Source organism: Lasioglossum baleicum, chromosome 7 (assembly GCF_051020765.1).
Source record: "Lasioglossum baleicum chromosome 7, iyLasBale1, whole genome shotgun sequence".
Lineage (NCBI taxonomy): Eukaryota > Metazoa > Arthropoda > Insecta > Hymenoptera > Halictidae > Lasioglossum > Lasioglossum baleicum.
In genome coordinates, this window is record NC_134935.1 from 4,348,975 (window position 1) to 4,365,527 (window position 16,553).

At 41.3% G+C, this 16,553-nt stretch overlaps 1 protein-coding gene across 2 annotated transcripts in view; it reads left to right on the forward strand.

The window, feature by feature from the left end:
- Positions 1-10,007: 10,007 nt before the first annotated feature.
- Positions 10,008-16,553, forward strand: part of LOC143210293 (uncharacterized) — a 35,215-nt gene continuing 28,669 nt past the window's right edge. The window contains exon 1 of one of the 2 annotated variants that reach the window (XR_013009226.1): positions 10,008-11,825. The gene's annotated coding sequence lies outside the window, so the exon portion shown is untranslated. The remainder of the gene's footprint in view (positions 11,826-16,553) is intronic. The other variant, XM_076427031.1, reaches the window with a different exon arrangement.

Genomic DNA, 16,553 nt, shown 5'->3' on the forward strand with positions numbered 1-16,553 from the left:
TCTTGCTCGATCAACGAAACCTCTTAGAGGATTCGTCAAAGCTTTGACCTAATTGTGCGTTTCAATAAGTATGAGTACAAGATTTATGTACATGGTAAATATTGTGAACATCTGATCGTCTTCGTTAATTCAAAATCTCGTTTGAGATTACACTTTCTTCGGTCCAAGACCAGGAAAATATGCAAGAGATTCTTCAACACGGTTTAAACGAAATGCAGGCTCGTGGAATGATGTACTATGTTGAATAATGAAGCCGAAGTTTTAACGACATGCAGGAAACTGCATGTACAGGATAGACAGGTTATTATCGTACTACGTGGAACTTGTCTACGATTTAACAAGTCTGCCACCCTGCATGTCAATATTCGAAACGCTTCTTCAACCATTATTAGTTATACCCTTTCGCCGACGTTAAAAGAAAAGGAAATTACAACGTCAAAATTTCGAATAAATTGTTACAAGTAGGAAATTTGCTGTATTAATTCGAGCAAATGTTTCAGGAATTATTGTCTCGCGTTTTGATCGTTTAACGCTGTCGAAACAGAGGCAGAAAAATGCAAATTCGAGCGATTTTATTTTACTCGTTTCAAATGGGACAATTATTCATAACCATTGGCGCAAAAAAAAACGGTTAAATTACAATACTGGTGAAAATGTTGGCTGAAAGAAAAATAAAAAAAAATGTTATTTTAAAGAGAGACATGCTCCGCGCGAACGTTTGGCCGCGCGTTTTATAAATGGCTCTGCAAAAATTGAATGAACTGGGCTGTGAGAATTCGACACGCATAACTTATTCCCCAGATCGTTCTCCAGTCGACGAGTATTTCATTTTGACAAGTTCCTACGAGAGAAAATCAATAAATGTGAAACAAGGATATCGTCCTTTTAAAAGTATTCGAATATTACTGTGGCTCACTGTATTCCTTTGAAATTAATGTTTTAATTAACAAATTCTATTATAAGCTTAAATATGGTACTTGAAAGCGGACGATTCAATTACAATACATTATACGCCGAGGTATACAACCTCACACAGCTAATACTTCAATGAATGAAACACATATATTGTAAACGGAGATATACTGCTCCAAAACGGATGGTATAAAACCGAGTTGTTTTTGCACCGATTCAATAACTTTTATTTTATAAATGGGAACAGTGGTATGTAATATTCGAACCCAATAAATTGTCGAACTTGTTTCCGGTATCCACGGTTCTATAAATCGTTACTTTTATCCGTTTGTTTATTGTAGAGAATATTCCAGTTATTTCGATTTTGCATCCCGGTGCAACAGGAGTCTCCGCAAATCTCATACATGTTTATGAAAGAAAATGATGCACTGGGGGCATCGCATCGAGACGTTACATCAAATGTCTGCATGAATATATATTGAATATAATTCTGGTCACGTTGGCGAACTGTATAAAACGGTGTGCTCGACGAATAAATATAGAGAAATTCTAAATGCTCAACGTTCACCGTTGAATTTTCAAGTTTGTTATAGGAAGTTAAGGATTAAAGGGATCAAAGTTCAACATGAATGATGCATTGCGTCGGTTAACGCTCGAAGCTTTCAAACACCTACGAAAATATATGGAAGAAAGTGGATTTGCATTTTCTGTGTATGCAACAATGCAATGTGTGTAGAGATCTTAAGTGTGTGTAGGAGGAACATATTTTAATCGCGACAACGAACGGACGTGGAATGATGTGACAATACGGGGAACAGGTTCCCCCAACTAGTCCAGTCGCCAGGTACTTTTACCTGGAAAGTATTCCGATCTTAATGAAATTTTGGCACGTCATTTGGGGGTACTCTGGGGAGTCGAATCTGAGTTTTCGACCTCGAGGACCCTGTGCTAACTTGGGGAGGGGGGAAAAAACCACGATTTTTGTTACCTGTTTTTGGTATTTCGTCTGTAACTCAAAAACTATGGGTCCTACGAACTTTTCCTTTTCATTTTTGAAAATAGCATTAAATTTCCTTCAAATTTCACCAGCCCAACGTATTTTTTGACACAATAGGTACCGAGAGACGGGCGTTCAAAATTAGGAAATGTTTCTCAAAATGACATTTTGAGCCACACATTGTGACATTTAGCAGGAAATTACAAGTTTTTGGATCATAATTTTAGTTCTTCAACACGTCTACATATAATCTACATACTATGTATACAGGGTGAGTCACCAAACGTTTGTACCTCAAATATCTTTGTGCGGCTCAAAATGTCATTTTGAGAAACATTTCCTAATTTTGAACGCCCGTACCTCGGTACCTATCGGGTCAAAAAATACGTTGGAACAGTGGAAATTGAATGAAATTTAATGCTCTTTTCAAAAATGAAAAGGAAAAGTTCGTAGGACTCATAGTTTTTGAGTTATAGGCGAAATACCAAAAACAGGTAACAAAAATCGTGGTTTTTCCCCCGTCCCCAAGTTAGCACAGGGTCCTCGAGGTCGAAAACTCAGATTCGTCTCTCCAGAGTACCCCTAAATGACGTGCCAAAATTTCTTTAAGTTCGGAATACTTTCCAGGTAGACGCCCTTTTTTCGACCTGGCGACTGGACCAAAGTGTGAAACCATCGGAATTTTACGTCGCCAGGGAGATTCTCTCCTATGTGAACGATGAAAGCTTGCGAAGATCGAATATAGACGTTAGAAAAGTTCTCTCGCGCGTTTCCACGACGACGCCGCGCCGCACCGCCTCAAAGCGCGAGATTTATCATATTCGTTTCTCTTCCTATACCTGGGAGAGATACCCTAATAGAAAATCTGATCGAATTCTGGCGGCGAATCTGCATTCGTGGATCAACTGGTGCGATTCTGATACGATATCGCGTCTTTGTTCAAATACACCGATCGATTCTAACTCTTACTCGTATGCGATATAAAACGTTATAATCCATGAAACAATGAAGGCTTTTTAATCTAAAATGAACAAAAGAAACACATTTTTTATTTCTTTCATTCCCGTGAAAAATTCTCGAAATGAATACTCGTTGTTGTTGAATTCATTTCGAAATTTTCCGTGTTCCATTTCGCGTAACAAAATGCTCTGCATCTCAATCTTGTTTTCGAGAAATTGGCGTGACCATTAAACTGTAGCTAACCGAAAGCCAACCTCAACTGGAGTCAGAGCTGAGCCAACGCAAACTGAAACAGTGGGATCAAAGGTCCACAATATTGTTTGCGAACCAGAGAAAGGTTTCGAGATCGAGATTCGAAAGCCAGAGAGCGTCCTCCATATTCCCCCACGTTCCGGAGGTAAAAAATGACCGCGGCAGGTGCACGCGAACACGAAATAATTCCCAAAAAGGAGGCAGAAGATGAGTATTAAAATTCGCTCGACGGTTGCACAAGTTCCCTGGTAATTTCCGATAATGAGTATTCGTGAACCGGAAAGTTTCGATGCTCTCGTTCCTCAGAAAAAATGTAAAATAGTGTCGAGAGCTTTTCAAATGCTCCCTGCTGGGTCCGAGGATGCGAGGAACAGAGAAGAAACGAAGACCGGGAAAATCGTGGAGAATGAAAAAATTCGGCGAGCCGTGAAACTTTTGTCGACAAAATTCGTAGAAATTTCACGATCTGAAAATAATCGCGATATTTCACGATTGAAGTTCCATTTCCTGCGATGTCCACGTCCAACAGCGAGGGTCAAAGTATTTTTAAATTATTTGATAACGTCGTTCCAGTGGTTCCAGGAAATCGAAAAATGAAATACAGCAATGTTTAATTACGTTCGGCTGCAGTTTACCAGCTTCCTGCGAATGAATACACAGTTCCGTAGTCTAGAAATTATTAAATCAACTGGTCCCTCTGGCCTTTGGTATCGTGAAGCACGCATATGTATACTGTGTAAAGAAGCGAAGCGAAACAAACATATTCAACAAACAATAGTCAGAATTTTCAGACAACGAATTTACGAAAAACATCGAGCAATATTATTATGCTACGAAGGAAAAACCTTTGAAAAATATTTTGGAGGACCAGTCGTTTGAAGCGTGCTTCGAAACGCATCTACGCTGTTGACATGTCCTGTTCAATATTTATGTACATAATGTACGTATACAGATTACTACATCGTACGTCAGCTGCCGTTCGCGAATATTTATGAGAAGATTCAGCGTGTATCGATCACGGTTTCCGAAGAGAAAAAATTCGCCACCCCGGACGGTTGATTTCTTCAACAATTTTTTAAAAGTTGCCCCGTTTAATCCTCGAGCGGTTCTTTTTGTTGTCAGATAAATGTGCGCTGGCGGCGACCCTTGATCCCGACTATCTCGCGTGGTCTATACACGCGCCCATACAAGCACACGTACATTTGTTCCCGTTTATCCTACATATTGCCCCTTCTATTCTATTCCCACCGTACCAATTTCTCACGATACTCGCGTCCGCCTTCGGTTTTATTTTTCCTCGTCGCGCGTGTCTCCAGAGTCGGGGTCGGTTTCAACAATTTTTACCTGTAGCACGCAACACTGTTTATCCCCGCTCCGCCATCTCGTTTCTTCCGCTTCCTACGTGTTTCCTTTCGCAAACATTCGTCTGCATTCTTTACCCGCACATTTCATTCCAGGCACATTTTTCAATTCGCTGTAACGACCCAGGATTCCCGGCGGTATCCATTAGTCTTTCGAAGGGATATTCTGGTTTTCGAAACCGTTCTCGCACGAGAATTTTTCAGAATTTTTTACTATCCCCTTCCACTACCTATAATCAAAATTCCACGTGTTTCTAATTGTAAGTCTGAGCAGAGTCAATACAATGTCCAGAGTACCAGTCTATGTCAAGGTTCCAAGGTTTATTAGATCAACAGGAGCGCTGCTCGCATGTCGCCAGACATACACACATCCATCGAATTAGGATCGTCCTCTACATTTTTAGCCGCGTCGTGCTCGTTTCCCTCGGTAATGTCTGGTATCCTTTATTTACTCATTCGCTCGTTCTCCGTCTCGCAATTTTCCAGGCCCACACTCGGGTACCCTCTCGTCAGTGGATCGATCTGTGTGTGTGTGTGTGTGTGTGTGTGTGTGTCTCGGTCTCTCCCTCGATCTCCGCACCTTATCCATTCTCGTGGCGCGTCTCTCGTCTCTCGATCGTCATTCTCGTTCCCTCTCCCCGTTGATAGCCTTCTTGCACCCCAACTACCCCCCGTTTCACCCCCCGCACCACTTTACCACCCACGCACAGCTCTCGGTATCACCATCCTCCCGTTTCCTCCCTTACTTTTACTCTCGGCTTTCCGTTTCAGCCCTCCGATCCGCTGTTTCTCTTCCGCCGCCCCTTTTATTCGATCCCGCTTTACGCCTTATTCCCACTTCACCGCTCCACAGATCCAGGGATTCATCTTTCCTCGTTACTCGCCATTCCTTCTCTCTCTCGATCCTTCTCAATTCCCGTCGCACGTTACTCGGTCCCCTGGTCATTCCTCTTTTCCATTTCGCCTTTACCCTCACCCCGGACAGTCGGCCCACTGTTTCCCCACGAGTTCTCCATTCCTTTATTTGAACTGACGCGACGGTTCACTGCTCTTCGGAAAAATTAAACTGACGACCTCTTTTTTCTTCCAGTACTCTCTTCGTTACTTATAGACACTTGCCCTCGCTATAGATGACCTCTCATTATCCGACTTTCCCCGAGTTTCTCGTCAGGATTTCACACCAACGCGCCGCGCCGAGGATTTACAGGGTTCTAACTAGCACAATGATTCTCAAAGTGGTCTATATCGACCCCTACGGGTCGACTCCGAACTGCAAGTGGTCCATGTCAGCGAAAACAAAAATTAGGGGTGCATGAAATGTAAATGGGGGTCCACGAGTGTTCCGTAGCGAAAGAACGAAACACGTGGAGTCTTCGGACAAGGTTTATGACACGGACGTGACGGAAAGGCTATTTTACCACGTTTTTTATTAGCTCGCTTTCTTGTCTCTTTGTCTGTTTGTTCGGTACAAATTTTGCAATTGATTTTAAACTAACTTCCCGATGAGTTAGAGACTTGAAATTTTAAACATAGCTCAGAACTGGATGACAATGCAATATTTAAAAAAAATTTTTTTTTAAAAGCCTATGCGTTTAGGAGATATAAATTATTAATAATTTGAACCTTTGCACCCCCCCCCCCCCGCCCACGTTTTTCGTTTTAAATCTTACAAGTATTTTCATAGCTATGAAAAATTCACAATCACAAATTTTCAGGACTATTTGTACGGGGTTAGGAATCTGTATGGGGCTAGAAAAAATTATTTTATACTTTTTAGTCCGTTTTTTCAACGTGGTATTTTTTAAAAATTTATTTTTTGAGATTAAGGCATATTCTACATTTGGCGACCATTTGGCGTGCAACGTTCATTTCCATCTTTCTCAATAGCCGCGACGTGTCATAAACCGGGAATATTCGAAGGGCCATCCCGAACCTAGCGCACAACGGTAACCGTGATTACCTAGGGTTGGCCTGCAGGAATTCGCAGCACTTGTAACTTGTAAAAACTTGCTGTTCCGTCGCGTCGCAAGAACCGTATTCCTCTTCAAATGACGAAAACTTTCATCGATTGCTCCTTCACACTGAAGTACGCTGGCTGTTAAAAGGCTTATGTTTGACAAGATTTCTTTCACTTTTTGAGACAGTTTTAGAGTTTTTGGATGATAAAGATCCAATTTAAAAAAAAATTTAATTAAGTGGAAACCAGACATTGCTTATTTAACTTGTTCGCTAAATTTAATGAAGTTAACTTGCAATTACAAGGTGACAGTCTAAATTTAATAAAAGCAAAGTCCGTCATTTCAGCTTTTCTTGTCAGAATTAAACTAATGGAGCAAGATATTGGACGGCGCGAATTTTCCCAGTTTCCCAATTTGTCACAGACAAACTGCCAGGATGATGATGTTTCAACCTACGTTCAACATTTAAATATGCTTCACACAGACTTTGAAACTAGGTTCGAGGATGTTTTGACTATGGAAATACCACAATGGATTATCGATCCATACAGTGACATTGAAGAAACGGCTGTCATATTACAAGAAGAACTGATCGGAATAAGCACTAACGAAGAACTTAAGGTACAGTTCAGAAAGGGATATCAGCAATTTTGGCTTCAGAGAGACATACCTATTACTTGTCCTGCATTATGGACTATCGCGAGAAAGTTTTTGATAGCTTTTCCATCTTCGTACCTCTCGTGGAAAGGGGTCTCAGCGCGGTTACCAATCTTCTTACAAAGAAAAAAACAGATTAGAAATCACCGATCGAAGAGATTTAAAGTTAAACCTAATAAACTAAGTTGAAGCTAAATATTGAAAATTTGCTATTAAAGCATCAGGCTCATCCCTCCCATTAAAAACATATATTTTTCTGTGTAGTTATTTTATGTTATAATTTTACTACAATAGATTTGCATTTTGTGTCGTTTTAATTAATAAATGTATAAAACTTAACATGTGTTTTTTTTAACCTTTTCACTCTACAGTTAAACCTATCAAAGTGAGTAGCACTGTGTCAGCTGTCAAAAACACATTTGAAATGGATGAATTTGTAACAGTTCAGTGAACTGAGTTCACTATTAGAAAGGCGAGGGATCTACCTAAAACAGAAAAAATTGGCACGTGGTCGACGAGACAAAAAAGTTTGGGGACCTCTGATCTAGCAGAACAATTCCATTACCTGAAAAACCCGAAACTGTATTCAACTTTCATCTACACCCTGAAATTCCTCCTCAGGATTCCATACCCCCGAAAACTGGAATTCACGTGGTTCTAGGACAGCGATTTCGATACACCAAAAAGCAAACCAGTATCAAAGAGGCTAAGCATCTTCACAGCTCTAGGGATCCAGGGATCTACCTTCTTCGTTCCTCGTCATTCCTCCTTCTCTATTCCCATAGCACGGTACGCGCTCCTTCGGTCATTCCTCTTTTCCATTTCGCCTTTATTCTCACCCCGCATCCCACCCACTGTTTTCCCACGAGCTCCCCTTTCCTTTATTTTAACCGAAGGTCCTGCTCTTCGGATAAATTAAACTGTCGACCTCTTTCTTTCCCAGACTTCATCGACTGTCCTCCTTCGATGCTCCCTTTTCCGCTTCTAAACACTTTCGCTCGCTATAGACCCGCTCATTATTCAACTTTTATCCCGCGTTCACTCCATCGCCTCTTTGTCACTTTTTAAAAGGATTTAATGCTCGCGCGAATCCTTTCTGGATCTAGCGATAACAGCTCGCTGGATTCCCCGTTTTCATTGCCAGGAAAGCATTGTATTTAACCCGTTGACTTGCAATATAATGTCGAGACAGTCTCGTCGCGAAAACTTCGAACATAGTCTGCTAAATATTTATGTTACTCCTTCTCTGTCCAAGTAGAATTGTACTTTTTTGTTATCAACAGTTAGCCATTGGATTAATCCCCTGAGGCACGATTTCCTTTTATGGCTAAGAAGAAACATCGGGAGGCCAATACCTGTTAACTTCACGTGGTGTTTTTTTTCTGGATACAGAAAAAATTGGATTATATAGGATTAACCTACTTTCGTGTTACACTTCCATCGTTCAGCTCCAGATTTTCTTTTTTTCCCAATTTTACTTTATACCCTGACCATAATCGGATCGCGGATTTTGATAGAGATATAAATTTTTACGTCTATCGAATAGAAATATGCTTCATATTTTTGATGGTTTATATTATCATATTGATAACATAGATATTGTCAAGTTTTGTGTGTTTGCAAATGCCGTGGATGTATAAAATTCGCAGTCTTGTCGTACCTTGTCGAGTGTAGTATTCGAAATGAGAATTCCTACGCGAAGGCTACGATTATATTGCAAGGTCCAATTCCTCTGTCGAAAGATAATAAGCTCGACTGTCTTCGGCCTTTTTGATTCCGTTTCTCCCGTTCAAAGTCCTGCTCCTTTCTAAAACAACCTTTCTTCCTGTTTCGCAGCTCGCCGTAGCGTCGCGTCGCGTCGGTTTAGCTACCGAAACTACGCCAACTTTATACATCTCTCCCTCTCGTTACCATGGAGCATTTCCTCTTCTACGTTTCCTCATTCATTCGACTTTTGTCTATTTTCTTTGCAATTGTTCTTGCATCCGACCTCAGCCTCTTTAACCTTTCTCATTTTGCTCTACGTTTCGTGCTCGTTCGGTTTCGCCAGTAATTTATACCCGCTTCCTTTGCACTTTGTTTATATGCGCAAAGCATCATCCTGAAGTAGGAAATTCAAAAATTGATGAAACTTTGACGACACGCGGTGCATATGTATTCACTTTAACGAGACGAAAATGTCTCTCCACGAAAATTCACAGGTTTACAAGAAATATATTTTATAATATTTACTTCGCAAATAGATTTATTCAACGAAATAATAATTATTAAATTTCTTTACATGAACGTACAAATCATGTTCGTAAATTTTGCAGGATAATCCAAGCCGCTGGTGATTTATTTCGGAAACATCCGGAATCCGGAAGCAGCAGCGCTAAAACAAGAATCTAATTACAATAGTCTCTTGAAGTGCCACCAGCATTCTACCTGTGCAAGATCAATTTTCATGGGGCTCAAAGCTGCCATGAAACCGTTTCGCTCGACCGCTTCAACAAAATCGTTTTACGAAGGACCTTTATGTATTCCTACCGTAAACAACGCAGAACCAAATACGATAATCCGATACTATCTCAATCAAATTGAACATAACGTTCAGTTCAATACCAATCTAATCATTCCCTTAATTATTAAACTCTCGGAACAGATGCAAGCGAGTACGTACGAACCAGAAATTAGTCTCTACATGGAAATATTAACAATTAATTAAACAGTTCTCAGAGGCGAAATTATACTTCAATCCCACAGTTCTACGTTCGCAAACTTCGCTAACTTTCCAATTTCACCCTACCCCTTCTTCCTTGCGCTCTTATCTGAACAGTTCATCCACTCCCCAGGTATACATACATAGCTGTATAAAAGATACCAGAATACTTGTCCTATTTTCGCTCTGCAGTCGAAATCGACGAATCCAACTTTATTTATGATTTTATATTTCAATCTCTCTACACCTACACCTGGTGTCGCCGAAACTTGCGAATATTTTTAATCGCTACAAAACTCCAGAGTAGTAGTATTTATCACCAAATTTAATCTCAAGCATTTACATCCCCAAGAACCGCGCATAGTTCACATAATCCCACCAAGCAACAATTCCAATACCCAGAAAGCCGAAAACAGTAATCAAGCTCCACCTACGCCTCCAAACTCCGCCTCGGGTTTTCACACCAACAAGGAACACCAATCCATGTAACTCTACCGTTCACAACAATCCCAATACCCAAAAAAGCCAAAGCACTAAGTAACCTTCACCGATCCTACTCCCCTGAATTTCTCCCGAGGCTTTCACACTCCGTCAGACTCCAATCAACGCAATCCCACCAAGCACAACAATCCCAGCAGTCAAAAAGCCGACAACAGACAGAAACACAAGTTTTCACACTTACAAGGACACCAATCGACGCAACTCTACCGTTCACAATAATCCTAATACCCAAAGAAGCTAAAGCACTAAGTAACCTTCACCGATCCTACTCCCCTGAATTTCTCCCGAGGCTTTCACACTCCGTTAGACTCCAATCCACGCAATCCCACCAAGCACAACAATCCCAGCAGTCAAAATGCCGACAACAGACAGAAGCACGAGCTTTCACAGCTACAAGGACACCAATCGACGTGACTCTACCGTTCACAACAAACCCAATACCAAAAAAGCTAAAGCACTAAGTAACCTTCACCGATCCTACTCCCCTTTTCTCCCGAGGCTTCCACACTCCATCAGACTCCAATCCACGCAATCCCACCAAGCACAACAATCCCAGCAGTCAAAATGCCGACAACAGACAGAAGCACGAGCTTTCACACTTACAAGGACACCAATCGACGCGACTCTACCGTTCACAACGATACCCCCAAAAAGACAAAACAGTATCGAAACTCTCGGCGTGTCCTCCTGCTCGTCATCCCCCAATTTCCCCAAGCAATCTTCCAGCTTTAGCGCGCCCCTCTGGCGTCACCGCATCCCTCGGCTACCCCAATTTTTCCTTTCAACCTCAGCCCTTAAGATACTCAGCGGCCGAAGAATCGCAGCCCGTTTCTGTCGGTCGCACGCTACTGGGCGTTACGGCCCATCCCTCCCGCAGCTTCTACTCTCTCTCGAACTCGCCCTCCCATACCCTCTCACTCTTTGCCACCCTCCCTGTAGGGAATCCTCTCTCTCTCTCTCTCTCTCTCTGTTTCGCAGTCTGCCAGTCTTTCTCGCTCCCGACGCGACAGCTCCACGCACTCTCCGACACTCTCGTTCTCGGTCCCACCACCGGCATCCCGGCCGGTTCTCGCTCGATCCTGCGTGCACATTCTCCTCGGTCTTTCCCTGTCTTTCCCGCGGTTTCTCTGTCGGGGAAGCCGTGGCAACCGTTCGCTCTCTCCGCGCAGCCCGCTTCTCCTTCTCGTTATTAGACGAGAGCGGCAACATTCTGGCGGACGCCGCGCCGGGGACGTTCAGTCGCGACCGCGTACCCCACCCGCACTGTTCGTCTCGTGCACCAGGACCGATTTCACGAGCGGAAATCGTGGCTATTCTACACGCAAGAACGATACCCCGAACCGTACACCACTTCCGACTCTGGTCATCCCACCGGCGGCTACCCTCGACGCCCATCAACGCCGAGACTATTCGGAGCGAGGCTCCGCCGTTTGCACCTGACGTGTAGCCAGCTAATGCTCTCGCGGCTACCCCCCAGCAGACGGTAGAGACACCGACACCGGAGAACCTTGTTTGATTACGCTAAGGTGTGTACCTAAATGTGTGCCGAACCCTAGCAAGCTGGAAAAGCCGTGGGTGGGTCGAACCCGCGAAGAACTCTCCCCGAACAAGTGGATAACCGGGTGTCCGATAGATAGGGATCGCGGATTTCGACCGGCTTTCAAATTGTACCGCCATTGCTACTCTCCGGGTGTGTTTGATGTGTTATTGGTGCTGTTTGCTAGCTGGAATTGCCTTCCGGGAGAATTTAGGGGCGCTGTTTCAGAGAGAAAGGGAGAATTCGATATGGTTTGGTGTATGTGTTTTTCTTTCTGATCGGGAATTGTATATTTAGTGCAATTGCAGGCTGTGTAAGAGAAATGGGTAGCAGAATTGTCAATCGACTCGAATCTAGTGAAAATAATTGTCCGACGTGGTTATCAGTTGATCGGGAATTGTGTTTTTAGTGTAATTGTAGCTTGAGCGAGAGAAACGTTTAGTAGTTCTTGACTATATTCGATCCAGTATTTCGGGAATGAAAAATATTTACAGCGTTGTTCGTAATATTAGTTTATTAACAATGAAGAATTTCATTTTAGTATATAATTTTGATACTCGCGGCTTGGACAAGGGAGGCTTTCGCAGAATATTAAATCGGGTTTGCTTTTGTAGTTTGGGAAAGAGACATATGTGCATTGTTGTCGGTGATGTAAGTTAGGATTAACGTTGTTAGTATAGTTTTGCTATGCAGCTTCAACGGAAGAACAGAAGCTGTGAATTATAAATCCGGACCGATCTAGAATTTTGGAAAAGAAAATCTCAACAATTGCCAAACAAAAGAATTCTGACATACTACAGTTATTTTTACGGGTGAAGTAGTTTCTGTATTATGGGGTAACTTTGATCCAAGTATGAGAGCAGCTACAATAGCGAAGAAGTGGTTAACTTTTTTACCGTTGGATACCTCGAGGGCAAACATGGAGAATTCGCGAAGGCGGCTCGTGTTCTGTATGAATTAAGCTAATTGGAAAAAGAGAAAAGGGGCGGTCTCGTACCGTTATTTATGGTGCTCTCTGGGGCTTTCTTAAATTATATATTACAACCGGAGATTTTTAATTAGGAATGACCCTAATTCAAAGATATAGTACTCGAGCCGCGGTGTGTACTCAGAGACGTTGTATCAGGGTAGTAATATCGTTGGAGGATTCTTAAACATGGCGAGCGTAATATCGACTGAATTAGAACAGAAACAGAACATTCAAGAGGTAAACGGTTTTATTAACCATTAGTTTCCTTGATAGTATGCGGAGGAGATCGACATTTGATAATTAATATTTGTTAAGCTGGCCGAGGGCGAAGAGAGAAACGAGAAAATGTTAATTATCGATGATAAAAGTTTGGAAGACGTTCTCTCGCGTTTTATTTCGCACGTGATGATTTATGAAGGAACAGTAACTCTAGCCGAAATGGAAACATAAACCCAATGAAGATATTGGGGTACCTTGAGGTGTGTCTAATGCGCTATAGACGTAGTGCCCCGAGGCTATCAATGGAATACCTTACGCCGAGAAACTGCTAACTTTGAGGGCGAGGTATGTTGTGAAACGGATAAAACTGTTGATTTACTTTGCATAAATAGCAAGAAAATTGCCGAAATAGCAAGACGTTTCATCAAATCTTCATTTTCTACGCAGCAATAAATTTCCATTACTTCACTAACCTTCTTGACGGTATTTTACTAATAAAATTTTCACGATATGTGAAAATATTTGATCAAGTTTACGAGATTTTTACATTTCCTGCAAGCTTGAGCCACTCGAAATTAATTTTTCTTTGACTGAAAGCTGGATTACGAATTAACAAAAAGTCTGCTCTGGCTTATTCTTATCAACATCTGCAATTTCGAGATTAGTTGAGAATGGCTTGCAGCTCTGTCAGAAGCAAACACAGAACGGGGAACTTTGTTTGAATACGCAGAGCTGCGTTGTGTAGTTCTGTGCTGTACAAACTGCAGCATTGTTATGCTGTTCCCGCGATCCAATCCCGTACTTTTGTACTTCCGTTCGCTATTTCATCGTCGATTCATCTTCAATCTACTACTAAAAACATTGCATGTTCAAAGATCGCAGCTCTGCAAAGAAATTACGAAAAGATCATGCAATTCAATCGACAGAAAGAATTACAGAAGACTAGCACAAGTGATACATTTTTATATCTACTATGCCCTCGATGCACCGAGCGTATCATACTGCCAACAAAGCTCTCTCATCCCCCGTACGTATCTCTGAAAACGTTTATTTCTTCCGTCCAGCGTATTCTTCGAAATATTTTCACCGACAGATCAAGATAAGTCACGGGATATAACAGGGGTCACTGAAAGTTCAAACACGAACGAAGACAAGCAGAATATTCGAAATTATCAAATCCGCAACGAGCGTTCAGTTAGAGGAATTTCCTTTTGATTTCAGGCATAATCAGGTTTCGCAAATGAAATATTTAGTGGAAAACGAGAATACCCTGATCCGCTTATACAGTGTCAACAGAATTAGTAATGAACGAGAGAGAAAATTCGATTACTTTTTATAAAATCGACCGGCATGGAATTTTAGTGAAATTTCACGCGACACAAGATATTCGAAGTATTTCGTCGAACTGACATTTTATGTTCTCGAATGTCGTTTATTTTTTGCGGAGATACGTGCACCGTTGCGATGGACAATTAAACATTTTTTTCATTAGGAAATATTACGAACAGAGATATTATCCACGTTCGCGTTGCGCTGCCTGCAAAAAGGAAACAATGCAACTCTTTCATCTTGTCCGCCTTTTAGGTGAAAGACGTTAATTAGGAATTGCCTCGACACTGTAAAGTTTTCATTTCCTGGCCATTAACAACGCGTTATCTGCCGTACTAGTTACCATGAAAATACCACGAGATCAGGGTAATTTATCTCGTGCAACGTAAACGAAAAGGCAAGATCTACATTAGCCATTTATTACAAAGTATCGTGATCTACATACTTAGTAGTAAAATAACAAATTACATCGTTTCCACATAAATTACACGCAAAAATCATTTTTATCTAGCTCGATTTAAGATTCGTTGAACAGAGTAAATTGCATGCAACTCCAACCTGCGAGAGAGAGAGAGGGGGGGAGTGTGTGAGGGTGATTGTCTTTGTCCGATCGCCACGGGTTAAACTCTTTTCGCTCAACGTGACCAATTCACTTCGAGTCTGATCAAAGACCGAGCAAGTCTACTTGCTCCCATTGCCTCGCGGCTCTGAATTTAGGGGTTGCGCGAAACACGATAGCCGCCGCAACTTCCAGCATCCAATTTCTCGAATTTCATGGAGAGTATAATAACAGACGATCGTAAACTAGTCGAAGTTAAGACGTTGAGACCGAGAGAGGGATATTTTCCAGTTATTGTGTTTGCGCTACTGTTCCTCCATTAACAGACCGCGGATCTTTATGCGAAATAAAACCATACTTCTTCCTTTAACATGTTTCTTCTATCGACCGTATTTGCTGTTAATAAATGTTAAATGCTTTCGGCGCAAACGTTCGATCGTTTACTACTAATTATGAAGCAATTTTGCTAATTATCAAACAAAATCGACGTTTGGATCCTTTTCAAGATTTATTTGAATCGCGTCTGTAAAGTAAATATGTTATAATAATTTCAAAAACTATTAAATGATTGAATATAAGGAATATTGTTCATAAAAACTCACTCACTTGCTTTGGGAAAAATAAATTTATAATAATTCTCTGTGGCACGCGTGTGTTACGTGCGTCGGACATGCTTGTTGTCAAGACACTGATGTAAGAACGTATTGAAAACGATCTAGGTTGTATCTATCGATATAAGGCGATTCAAATAAATCTTGAAAAGGATCCAAACTAGGATCGAAACGTTGATTTTGTTTGATAATTAACAAAATTGCTTCATAATTAGTAGTAAACGATCGAACGTTTGCGCCGAAAGCATTTCACATTTATTCTTCCTTCAACCTTTGAATTGACAAAGGAAATTGCAAAAAGGAATATACATCGGTCTCTCAGTTTAGCGTGAATTACATAATTACTATACAGAGTATAATTTTGTGTAGCACGTGTCCCAGACGACGAGAAAAGATCGATTCGAAGGTAGCAACGTGTCGCGAACAATCAGTTCGTGAGAGAACTGTTAATAAAGTTTTGACAAGTATTCGATTGTGCGAAGTTATGTGTGTATCATACAAACAAACAGACACCCAATACGGCTGTGTCACTGCTGAGGATTTAGCAGGGTATAACGGCGTACGTGTCTACACAAGCAGTATCAACCCTTTCAAAACTAACGGGACAATTCGTTTCAAGGAAACTTTTCTAATCTTATTTTATTTGCTCGCAAGTGTAAACATCCTCTCCGTTTCCCATTTTTGCTCTGTCAACGCCGAGAGCTGCAGAGCCATCAGATTCCATTCTAAAAGAACCAATCTATTAAACAGATCAAAATAGAAATTGTCCAAGTCTTCCGAGGTCTCTACAGGTTCGTATTCGATCAAATTTTTCAAATCAATTGTATAAATTCCGCAATCTCTACTAATCTTATTTAAAAAAACTTCTTGCAGTCTAGTAATGTTTAGAAGTAAATTAAGATTGGAAATGGTAAATAATCCTAATGAAGCGACAACAAGATCAGGAACAACTCTCGATGCGGTATTTGCAAGACATTTAGACAAAATTGAATCAAGAATATTTATATCATATTTTAGCTATCACACAAG